Genomic DNA, 12,465 nt, shown 5'->3' with positions numbered 1-12,465 from the left:
GTAAGAAATTCTAGCAGTCTAAATACTGAAAGCTGGATTTTAAATCGGCGATTTTTTTTCCTGTTTTCTTTTAGTCATGATACAGCACGGTAAGCTTTTTAAAATTAATTGAGGCAGTAAGGTTTAAATCTGTTAGTAAAAACCGATTTATGGCTTTTGATCTCAACAATACCACGCGAGTCCATTGTATCCTTCGTTACTCTCCTACTTTTTTTTAGGGGTGTAAATGGTCAATTACGATTATAATCTTGAATTGTCTTTATGAAGGTCGAGTTAGAAGTGTAAAAGGTTTTTTCTCCCCAAGGTATTCTTGGGGAGGATAGTAAATGGGTGGGGGGATGGAACGGGGGTCTTCACCCGTGTCACACTCGAATTAAGAAAAAAATATGCGTCACGTATATAAAAGGGAAAACTTTAAATCTCTTTTCTTGCGCACAAGGTTTTAGGAAGCAAATCACGCCGCATGCTGGTTCATAACTTCACGAATCACGCTGTCCCTTTCTGTTAAAATTCACCCTTTACGTAGTAATTTTGGCCTTAATATAGTCACGCAGCGCGTATAAACCCTTCTTAACTCTCCCTGCAGGAACAACAGCAACAGCTGAGTTTAAAATCTTGTAAGAATTGATGTCACACACTCATATAAAAAAAAAGTTATTGAGTTGCCTCTGACTAGTTTGGTGTTAAAGCAACTCAGAAAAAAACTGTATTTGCTACAGTTGCCTCCCTGACTCTAGTGAAAAGTGATCGTAAGTACTTATAATCTTTCTATATTCTACATTTTAATCTAAAAATTTGGTTTGTGTTTAAGTCGACAGAACTTCTTTTTATTATTAGGGATATGGCAAAAAAATTACCAGTTTGAAACACATTTTCAATTTTTATATTGTTGGAATTCTTTCGTCTGTAGTAAGAAACCAAAAGATTGACTAAAAGACACTCTCTTTTTCAGTTTGCACCCCTCCTGGAAAATCCCATTAATACCTCACGTGGCCACATTTCCAACCCCAATTTTTCCGAAAACTTTAATACGAGCAGCATGTGTACCTGAAATATCACGGTACTCAGTGGGAAAATCATCAAACTGACCTTCTTGAACTTTACCCTGGTAGAAAATGAAAACACAGACTGTTCTGGAGCGGCGGCAACCAGTGCCCGGGTTTTGATCACAAACGTTGCTTCACATGGCGGAGATCCTAATAACTTTAAGCTTTGTGGTCAAAAGCTTCCCTATCCTGTGTACTCCAAGGGAAATTTCATTCAAGTGAGATTTGAATCCCGCACTGGCATTGTATACAAAGGATTTAATGCATCTTTTGAGGCGATAGATGGAGATTCATGTAAGTGATTTTTGGCATTAGTAGTTAATCAAATTAGTAAAATGAACAAAGGGGATGGGTTTCCAAAATAAACTGTAAGGATTTAAAGCATCTTTTGAGGTGATAGATGGAGATTTATGCGAGTGCTTTTCGCCTTTAGTGGTTTATTTAGGGAGCACCCCCTAGTGAATTAGAATGAAGTGCGAATTTGGTTCGGGTTTATCCTGCAAACGATAAGGTAAACACTCGGTGAACGGCTTAAAAAGTTCAACGAAGTAAAAACTTCTTCATGATTTCCTATGCTCTTTATGCAATGTCTCTCTTCTTTTTTTATTCAATTAAGATATAAGCCCTTTATTGGTTAACGCACGAAACTAGTCGTAAGTGATTATGAAGAAGGTGAGCAAGATGCTTTTTCCGGAAGCCGACACAGTCTTTGTTACTCTTTTCAGCTTGTCCTACAGATATGATCCTCAATGAAACATCTGGTTATTTTTCCTCTACCTTCCATCCAAGAAACCATCCATTCAAACTGACATGTAGCGGGAAGATAGGGAAACAAGGATAACGTGTTGAGCTCACAATACCAGACTACAATCTTCACCAATGTGACGCTGCTTGCTCGTGTGATTATCTGGAAGTTGAAAAAAGCTTCAGTGATGATGAGAAGGCTGGAAAACGTTGTGGTACGCCAAGGAATGTTAATTTAAAATTCTATTCACTGCACGAAAGCCTAAGGATGGTGTTTGTGCCCGATGGTACAAAAATGGATTATGACGGATTTAAGGCAACTTACAAGCTGTTAAACTACAGTCCTTCAAGTAAGTAGAGAAAATAACTTTGTGAAATCTATGATTTATCTGTAAGAAGATGCACTTAATTATATAATCAATTTCATAGAAGTGATAATGAGTAACTAACTTAACAAGAGTATTGTTTGTTTGTTTGTTCATTTATACCCCTTACAGAAAATCTCAACTACAGTTATAGTCAGCAAATTGTTTACATGGAAGTAAGCTTGCAAAACACAATAATAAATAATGGATTTTTATATATTTTGCTTTAAATAAGTGGCAAACTTGTTGTTACAAACTTTCCAAAATGGTCAGTTTTTGTGCTTTTCACATAACTAGTTGAAGAAGACCTGAGATTGTACTTGTTACTTGGTTGAGTAGAGGTGTTCTCCTCCTCATATTAATTGCGATCGTCTAAGGTTTGGAGATATCGTCGAGATAGTCTTAGGCCCCAAAATTTCTTTTAAAGAAACCTCGAAAGCGTTTAAACGCAGTATTCGTTTCAAATACCAATGTATTAAAAAATAGTGATGAAAATATCCCGTTGTGCTGGGTTTTCGGTTGAGGTTTTTTTTATTACTTCAGTACCGATGGGAACTAAGTTAAAACAAAGCCTATGGTAGAATATTTTTAATGCAGTTGACATCAGGTCTGAAAACGGGTTTAGAAAGTCTTTTGTTTTTGTTTTGATATATGGTTGAAATCTTAAAAAAATGGGTGGATTAAGTTGATCGTGTCTACTGACTCCGCTGGAGTTTGCTGCACAACTTCCTTGGAAATATAATGAAGACATACACTCTTCACTCCTCCTCATTGAGGGTCGGTCATCATTCAGCGCCTGGGGGGCTCTGTAATATTCTTATGATATTCTTCCTCTCCTCCACATTGGCAATTAATTGGCGGTCAATTTTCTATAGTTTCCCCTTCGTGCCCTGTTGGTGACGACTGATCCACCCTCCATTCCCCTTAAACACCATGCCATCCCCCCCCAAATTACTCCGACCTTCTTCCCTCCCCTGACGATAGATAATAAGTGGGCCCATTAACGTTAGTGTCACATCCCAAAGTCATGATATCAAATCTTTAGACAACTGCGTGGTTGGCCAAAGTCAATTTCTTCCTAATGTAAATGCATTTACATTCGGCGGAACTAAACTGTAAGTGGCAGTGACAAAGAATGTAAATATTTTCCTATTGGTATGTTAGCACGTTGGCCGCTATGGCTTTAATTGAGTCTTTTGTTGTATGGTGTATTTAAGGTTTGACATTTGTAATGTATTCATCTCAGCTCTCGAACTTTCCTAGTTTTATTTTAAATTTTATCTTGCATGAAATTAAGCTGTTTTACCTCTAACCCTCAGAGGTCGGTGCGCCTGCATTTGGATGAGGAAGAAGTTCCCAATTTTCCCATTAATATTGGGTTTTTGGGTTTTCGTATCAGGCGGCGGCACACAAAACGTTTTAGCCCGAGAGGTGATGACTAGTTATTTACTACTCTGTGTAACTTTGTCGGACGGCATTAAATACTCGAGCTTCTAGTTCGAGCTGCACACCCACTCTTGTGTATGAGTCGTGCATTTAAATAGGAACTTATATTTTAACTTCTTTTCCACACCAGTACATCATAATTCTCTTACACTCACATGGGCATTTTTAATTTTTACAGTTTGTCCAAAGGAAGCAATTCCTCTCTCAGGTAGCGGGAAAATAAGCAGCACAAACTACTCGGAGAGTTACTACACTGCGTCCAGAAATTGTACCTGGAACATTACCCCCTCTGCTGACAAGACTGTAATGTTTGTCTTTATTAACTTTGTCTTAAGTGAGTGTTCAGAAAATCATTGTTTGGACAATTGTTCGTATGTGGAGCTTTATGATGGTGGGTCAACAAGCTCTCCTTCACTGGGGCGATTTTGTCAGGGGTTGCCTGGGAATGAGCCTCAGTCCTCTTCGGGAAACCAAATGTTTGTGATGTTCCATCCAGGACAAATAGTTGATCGTGGATTTGAAGCGGGATATGAATCCACAACGACTGGTGGTAAGAACCCTGTGGATGTATATCTGAATATCTTGTTTTATGACCATCGAATACTTTTTCTCGCGCGTGATTGGTGTTAATGTGTCCCGTGATCGACTATGCTCGAGCTTTTAACCTTATGTCCACTACGATAATAATCTGCATTTTACACTGAATTAAAGGCGAAAGTTTTGGATTGTTACAGATAAAGGAGCATTTTTATGTCCGTTAAGTCATACCAGAACACTGAACACTGAACATTTGCGCGTTGAACAAAAATTGTTCCTAACATTTTTCCCGCGCGTTGCAAAAATATTAGAATGATTTTAAACACAAGAGCCTTCATTTGGCACGAGAATATGCTCGTATCTGTTATCCTTGGACATTACCTGTTCTTTGAAGCTCAAATTGTTTACCTCTTGGAATAGATAATGTCTACGAACAAATATGCGTTCATATTTTTGCGCCAAATGGGGACTAGCGTTTATTAATACTCTACTTTATTATATGGCTGTGTCTCACAAGGACTGGAAACTACCGAATTCACGAATTTGATTGGCTAAAATCAATATTAAAAGCGGTCTAGATTTATCCCATCTAGAACGGCATCTAGACCGGTCCAGAAAAAAAAGGTACAAAGAATATAAAAATTGGCATATAAGACACAGCCATATAATAAACATGTTATTAACCGAGCCAGGTCGGTTTGTATGGGAGAATGTTGACTTCGGTCGCTGGTACAGACCTCACTGCGTTCGGTCTGTACTGCGTGACCTCGGTCAAGATTGTCCCATACAGATCTCCAGCTCGGTTAATAAGAACTAAATATTTTCCAAAGACAGACAGACTTTTGCCGCTAACAACGATAACTCTGAGTTACTCTAACTACCTTTTGAGAGAAAAGTCCACTTTCCATCTCTTTGTGCAATTTCTCTCCTCTGTTTTATTCAATTAAAATACAAGCCAGTTATTAATGCGCGAAACTAGCCGTAATTGATAGTAAAGACGGTGGTCAAGATGCTTTCGCGTGAAGCTGACAAAGTCTTTGTTACTCTTTTCAGTGTGTCCTACAGATATGAAACTCAAAGAAACATCAGGTTCTTTATCCTCTCCCTTTTAACCAAGAAAATATCCTTTCAACCAGACATGTGGCTGGATTATTACAGGGAAACGAGGATACCGTGTTGAGCTCACAATACCAGACTACAATCTTCACGATTGTGACGGTGCTTGCTCGTGTGATTATCTGGAAGTTCAAAATAGCTTCAGTGATTATTCACCGGCTGGAAAACTTTGTGGTGCCTCAAGGAGTGTTAATTTAAAGTTATATACAATACACGAAAGCCTAAGGGTGCTGTTTGTGTCCGATGATACAAAAATGAATTATTACGGATTTGACGCAACATATAGAGTTTTGAACCACAATCCTCCAAGTAAGTAGGAAAAATAATTCGTGAAATCTAGAATTCTGCTGTAAGATGCACATAATTATATAATTAATTTCATGGAAGTAATAATGAGTAACTACTTCAATTAGAGTGTTCTCCTCCTCATATTGATTGCGATCGTCTAAGGTCTGGAGACAGAGTCGAGATAGTCATAGACCCCAAAATGTTTTACAAAGAAACCACGAAAGCGTATAGACGCATTATTATTTTCAACTACCAATGAAAAAAAGTTATGAAAATATCCAGTTGGGCTGGTTTTTAGGGTAAAGTTCTTTTATTTCAGTACTGATGTGAACTAAACTGACACCAAGCCCGTGGTAATTTTTTTAGCCGCAATTGACATCAGGTCTGATAACGAGTGTAGAAAGTGAAATTTTTTTGTTTTGAAATATGGTTAAAATTATAAGAATTGAGCGGATCAAGTTGATCATGTCTACTGACTCTGCTTGAGTTTGCTGCACAACTTCCTTGGAAATGTAATGAAGACATACATGCACTCTTCACTTCTCCTCATTGAGGGTCGGTCATCATTCAGCACCTGAGGAGCTCTGTAATATTTCTATGATACCCACCTCTTTCACATGGGCAGTTAGTTGGCGGTCAATTTTCCACAGTCTACCATTTGTGCCCTGTTGGTGACGACTGATCCACCCTCCATTACCCCTGAAAACCCTGTCATCCTCCTCCAACTTACTCCGACCCCCTTCCCTCCCCCGACAATAGATAATAACTGGTCTCTAAATACAATGGTGTCATATTACCAAAGTCATGATGTTGAATCTTTTTACAACTGCGAGTTAGCCGAAGTCAATTTCTTCCTATAGTGACTTATATTTTCGCTTCTTTTCCACATCAGCCAGTATAATTCTCATACACTCACATAGGCGTTTTTAATTTTTACAGTTTGTCCAGGAGAAGCAATTCCTCTCTCGGGAAGCGGGAATATAAGCAGCACAACCTACCCAAAGAGTGACTACACTGCGTCCAGAAACTGTACCTGGAACATTACCTCGCCCGCTGACATTTCGAAAATCTCACTTTAAAGTCGGTGGTAGTAGATCCCACGTATTGCAGGCGACATTTCCTACAGGAAGCCAAGTAAATCACATTTTTAGAGTCACAGGAAAGTCTAGAGTGAATGGTGTAACTTTTGCCCGTCTGAAAGCTGAGAAATGATTTAGATTCAACAAAGAAATTCTGAGAGAGGTCGCATCTTTTCCTATCGCATTTAAAGCAGCCATTGTTATAAGGAATGGTTTGTCTCTCGCTGGCAGTTTTAAAACGAGATGGTGCTAACAATTCTTTGAGATTTTTCGATCGACGAAAAGATGGTATGATAGAACTTCGAGGAAAAAGTTCTTTCAATTTGGGTTTAGATTGCAAAATAAACAAATGCTTTCTGATTATATTGCCTACGTCGGGAAAGTTAGGATTAAATGTAGTAACAAATGGAAATAGTTTTTTCGCTTCTTTTCCACGAGTCCTGAGTAAATTATGTCTCGGGATGGCGGAGGCTTTGGAGAATTGTTTAGAAACTAAATTAGTTTCTAACTACCACCGACTTCAAAGTGAGATTTCGAAATGACAAATCTACTATGCTCACAAACAAAACAACCTGTGAAGTAGCGATACACTTCAACAAAACCCCACACACCCTGGACGATTTTTCGTTCCAATGCATTGATCCGGTACAGGCCCCTAGTGGCTCTGCAGAGATCGATAGGCTTTTAATCACAAAAGAGGCTTATTGGAGTGCTCAGTTGTTCTCTTTGGCACCCCATGGTTTGAATAAAAGAAAGCAATTTCATTCGAAAAATAGAATCTGCTATAATTAATTTTCCATCTTATATTAGGCGCTACTAATTGATCGTTCAAAGGCCCTTTTCTTGGATTTTGTCGGCCCTTTAGGTGTGGATTGGACTCAGAGGCCCTGCCTAGGGATCTTATTATGATCAATATCATTTTAGGGCCCCTCCAGGGATTTTGTTGCTAATTTGCCCTTTCGGGCTCCAAAGGCCTTGTTTTGGGATTTTGTTACGGTTTACAGTTGTAGTAAAAAGTGGGCCTTCCTTTTTTTAATGTTCGGCGCATTGCTTCTTTGCAATTGTTACGCCACTCATATTAACATATTTAATATTCTTATCTCTTAGTTTTTAGGGTTTGTTTCTTGTATTTTGTTCATTGCTTTCTTTGTAATTAGGTTTTTTGTTATCTTTTTATTAGCACCAGTTCATTAGTCGTTATCTGTAATTACGTAATCATTAGCACTTCTATCCTATTTAGTGCTCTTTTTTTATTTCAAAAGTTGTAAATAACTGAAGAAGGTCTCTGACTGAAACGTTTTTTATTAAAATTTTTTATATTTTTTACGTCAGAAGTTGTCCATCCTCGCAATTTTTTGAACTTTCTATATATATATACAAAATATACTGTATATACTGTAAATATATACAGAGTATACTTCAACTGTAAATTCTGTATATTGTGCAAGCATATACGTATACACTATATACAAAATTTATCAGTCTATTGTATAAAGTGTATATTCTGTATAAAGTGTAAACTAGCATATTTTTGAGCCTGGTTAGCTCAATTGGGAGAGCGCCGGACTGCTGTGCGGGAGGTCGAGAGTTCAATACCGGCCGGACCAACACTCAGGGTCTTAAAATTAACTGAGAAGAATATGCTTCCTTTCTTTAAATCAAGAAATGGTTAGATATTCTAGTCTTCTCGGATAGGGACGAATAAATGGAGGTCCCGTCTCCTGCAGGGTTGGGGTAGGAGACGTTAATTTCCCACGCACGAGATTACTGTGTGATGGATGTCCTCCCTGGGGTGGGTTGGGTGGGTAGATTGACCCTGAGAAGCCCCCATGGGGAGTGGTCAACTAACGTATGTATGTATGTATATTTGCCCTCGAAGCTTCGCTTCTCGGGCAAATATCTGTTTTAAGAACATCAAATTTCCGCGGGGCAACTATCAACCGATAGTTCTTCGACAGAAACACTCTATTGTTTAAATAGAGTATAGAAGTGAACTGTGGGATGGAGTGTATATTGTGTATATAGTGTATATAGTTGTATATTTATACACTTTAGACACATGTCTATTGTATAAAGTGTATATTCTGTATAAAGTGTATATAGTGTCTATTAGTGTATAGATTATAGAAGTGAACTGTAGGATGGAGTGTATATTGTTTATATAGTGTTTATTGTTGTATATTTATACACTTTAGACACATGTCTATTGTGTAAAGTGTATATTCTGTATAAAGTGTATATAGTGTCTATTAGTGTATAGAGTATAGAAGTGAACTGTAGGATGGAGTGTATATTGTTTATGTAGTGTTTATTGTTGTATATTTATACACTTAAGACACATGTCTATTGTGTAAGGTGTATATTCTGTATAAAGTGTATATAGTGTCTATTAGTGTATAGAGTATAGAAGTGAACTCTAGGATGGAGTGTATATTGTTCATATAGTGTTTATTGTTGTATATTTATACACTTTAGACACATGTCTATTGTGTAAAGTGTATATTCTGTATAAAGTGTTTATAGTGTGTATAAGATTTCTAAATAAGACTTGGTATTTTCATTTGATTGTTCAAGAGTAAGGATATTGGTAATATTTCGAGTGTATTTGTCTTTTAAATCTTTTGGGACAATCAAACAAAAATACTAAGCCTTCAGTCACGATTTGGATGTTTATTCCTGTGCATTCAGACAAAAAAACACTAGGATGGAGTTAATCTTTTCTTATTCACTCAAATTTCGTAAAGGGTTTATTTCACAAATAAATACATGGCAGCCCTCTAAGGGGTTGAATTGCGTATTTACAAAAATTGTAACAGAATATCTAATAGTATGACTAATGTAAGAATAACAATAAGCCTAAAAGTGAAATTGAATACTGTAAAATGATGAAACCTATCATCAAAATTAATAAAGCTATACTTATATAATATCATGCTCAATACAAGATTTCATTAAAAATGTGTCCCTGAACCTATTTGTTTTCCACCTTGGTGTTTCAAGACGCCTGCATCGTCTTAGATGGTAAGACGACTTATGGGCTGAGGGTAAAAAACAAAACGCACTAAAAGTGTTGATATTTGCATATGTTAGGTTTAGGGGTTAGGGGGCCTGGATAAACCTAACCCTAACCTTAACCTATCCTAACCAGGTTCCTAACCCTAACCTAACGTAATCATGTGTCTAAGTTAAAATGTAAATATAAAGTGCATATTTGTCTAAATCTACTTTCATTTTCTTTTCGGAGTTCTTTTTTCTTGTCATCTAGATTGTCCATCTTTCTCTTCCTTAAAACTTTCTTTGCTCGCCCTAACGTAACGTAATCATGTGTCTAAGTTAAAATGTAAATTTAAAGTGTATATTTTTCTAAATCTACTTTCATTTTCTTTAGGAGTTCTTTTTTAATTGTCATCTAGATTGTCCATCTTTCCCTTCCTTAAAACTTTCTTTGTTCGGTTGGTTTTACCAGCCTGGAAGTTTTCGTCGTGTACAGTAGCTCTCCTAAGCCTAATCTTACTATGTCGTTCAATAGTGCTTCTCCCTCTTCTTTTCAATTTAATTTAATTTAGTTTAATTTAGTCCATTTTCACTGCATTAAGTTTTGCAGTGGGGAAGGACTAGAAAGGAACATAGGAACCATTCGTGCTAGTCCACCCTCCCACCTATCCCACCCCAGGGGAGGACATCCATCACACAGTAATCTCGTGTGTGGGAAATTTACGTCTCCTACCCCAACCCTGCAGGAGACGGGACCTCCATTTATTCGTCCCTATCCGAGAAGACTAGAATATCTAACCATTTCTTGATGTTATAGAAAGGCAGCAAATTCTTCTCAATTATTTTAAGACCCTGAGTGTTGGTCCGGCCGGGGCTCGAACCCTCGACCTCCCGCACAACAGTCCAGCGCTCTATCCATTGAGCTAACCGGGAGCTAACCTTTTCGATAGTTATTGTCCACTCGTTCTTGGATATGCCGCTGCGATATCTTGGTGACTGTTACTGGGGGTTCATTTTCCAACAAACGCTTAAGGCGGTGGTAATCTATGTGGTCTTCTGTTGTGGTGTCTGTAAACGTTGCAGGCACATCCTGTTTAGGTTGCTTTCCAAGCGCGAATTTTTGTTCTATGCAATAGTCCATTAAGGTTATAGCTTTGGTCATGAACTCTGCTGGAATTTCATAGGACCACTCCGTAAATGACTCAGATCTTTGACCTTCTCAACGGCTTGATGTTAGCTGTAATTTATGGCTGCCAATCGTGCAACCGGCCCTTTGGATAGAGCGCTGGACTGATGTGCGGGAGGTCGAGGGTTCGAGCTTCGGCCGGACCAACACTCAAGGTCTTAAAATAATTGAGAAGAATATGCTGCCTTTCTATAACATCAAGAAATGGTTTAGATATTCTAGTCCTCTCAGATAGGGACGAATAAATGGAGGTCCCGTCCGGCTTGCAGGGTTAGGGGTAGGAGACGTTAATTTCCCGCGCACGAGATTACTGTGTGATGGATGTCCTCCCCTGGGGTGAGATGGGTGGGTTATTGTCTTGCGTTTCATACATGAGCCTCTGGCTCGGGCAATATGGGTAACCATGCCCCACGGAAAGACATTAAACTTTGGTTACTATCACTATTACTATTACTATTACTATTACTATGGGATACCTTGTTGATTTCTTTTTCGTTCATTTAAAGCGTCGTGGTACGCTACGAATTCCGTGTGCGCATCTCTGGAAAATGTGTATTTTGTGCCGTCATCCCGATGAAAATTATCCAGTGTGTGGAAGATGTCATCTAGCTTTGGCGTGTTGGGAGGTGGTTTTATGAGTTCGTCATAGTCTACATCTTTCTCAGGTGGGCAGACGAAGATTTGTCTGTTGCGGAATCCGTCGAAATCGTTACCGTTAAGAAGGCTGATAATAACATCCGGTTGTACGAATCCATATCCTAAAGGAAAAGTACGAATAAGCCGCGACCTTCCAGGAATTTTCAAGTGCTGTTCGAACTCTCCTGTTGATGGTGGTAAAGATCAAAAGCCGTCTAAGTTTTGTATTATGCATCAGGAAGAAGAGGTGGCTGAGGTCGAAGAGGTACCCCCCGGAGTTTACGTGGGTGAATGGAGAAAATTGAATGCTCCCTGAGGACACTGTGTACGGATGCAAAAAGAAAGAGAACATTTCACTCTTCTTTGAAACCACTGCGGGTATGCTGGCACTTATAAGACCATGTGGCATTTTAGTTGGAATGACAGAAATGCTTACTTGCGAATCCCAGACACGAGTTTTTCTTTTTACTCTAAGAAAAATTTGTAAGAATGTGGAATATTTTAAACGAATGAAGTATGTAGGTTATGATAGGGCGTGTGGGCTTGTTCCATTTCTTAGGAATCAAAGTAAGAACGATAGTGCTGGTGCGAAACTTCTCTTAGATAACGTGAAATTCCTTGCTGATATTTTCCATGTTTTCAAACATATTTAGAAGGTTTGAATGACTCTGGAGAATCCAAGTTGTCTGTAGTGGTACCCAATGCTTCCAAAGTTTAGCGAAATTCATGGAACAAACACAGAATCATGTGAACAAGGTTTTCGAAGGCTCAACTCTTATTTTCATTTAACAAGGAAGATGATTTAATCTAAGCGTAATGTTCTGTTTTGATTTGTAAATGACTGTTTCAATCGAGAACTGGTATTCCAATTAAGAGAAGAGGGAAAGATGTAGATTTGTAATAAACAATGTTATCAATATCAACTAAACCTTATAAATAGGTAATTGGTGAATTTAGCTTCAATAAAACTGTTTTTGAATTTTTTTACATTATCTATATGGCGTGTTGGGTGTCAATATAAAATTTAT

At 38.1% G+C, this 12,465-nt stretch overlaps 2 pseudogenes across 1 annotated transcript in view; both read left to right on the top strand.

The window, feature by feature from the left end:
• LOC148723270 (cubilin-like) overlaps positions 1-12,465 on the top strand; it is a 168,360-nt pseudogene that overhangs the window by 105,766 nt on the left and 50,129 nt on the right. Inside the window, exons 5-7 of the transcript XR_015991758.1 lie at positions 937-1,340; positions 1,772-2,140; positions 3,780-4,151. The product of XR_015991758.1 is annotated as a cubilin-like (transcript). The remainder of the gene's footprint in view (positions 1-936; positions 1,341-1,771; positions 2,141-3,779; positions 4,152-12,465) is intronic.
• Positions 4,812-6,621, top strand: LOC148723275 (bone morphogenetic protein 1 homolog; annotated as a pseudogene).

Source organism: Stylophora pistillata, chromosome 9, assembly GCF_964205215.1.
Source record: "Stylophora pistillata chromosome 9, jaStyPist1.2, whole genome shotgun sequence".
In the NCBI taxonomy this organism is placed as follows: domain Eukaryota; kingdom Metazoa; phylum Cnidaria; class Anthozoa; order Scleractinia; family Pocilloporidae; genus Stylophora; species Stylophora pistillata.
Note: the sequence above shows the minus strand (reverse complement) of the source record. Positions and strands in the feature narration are given on the sequence as shown.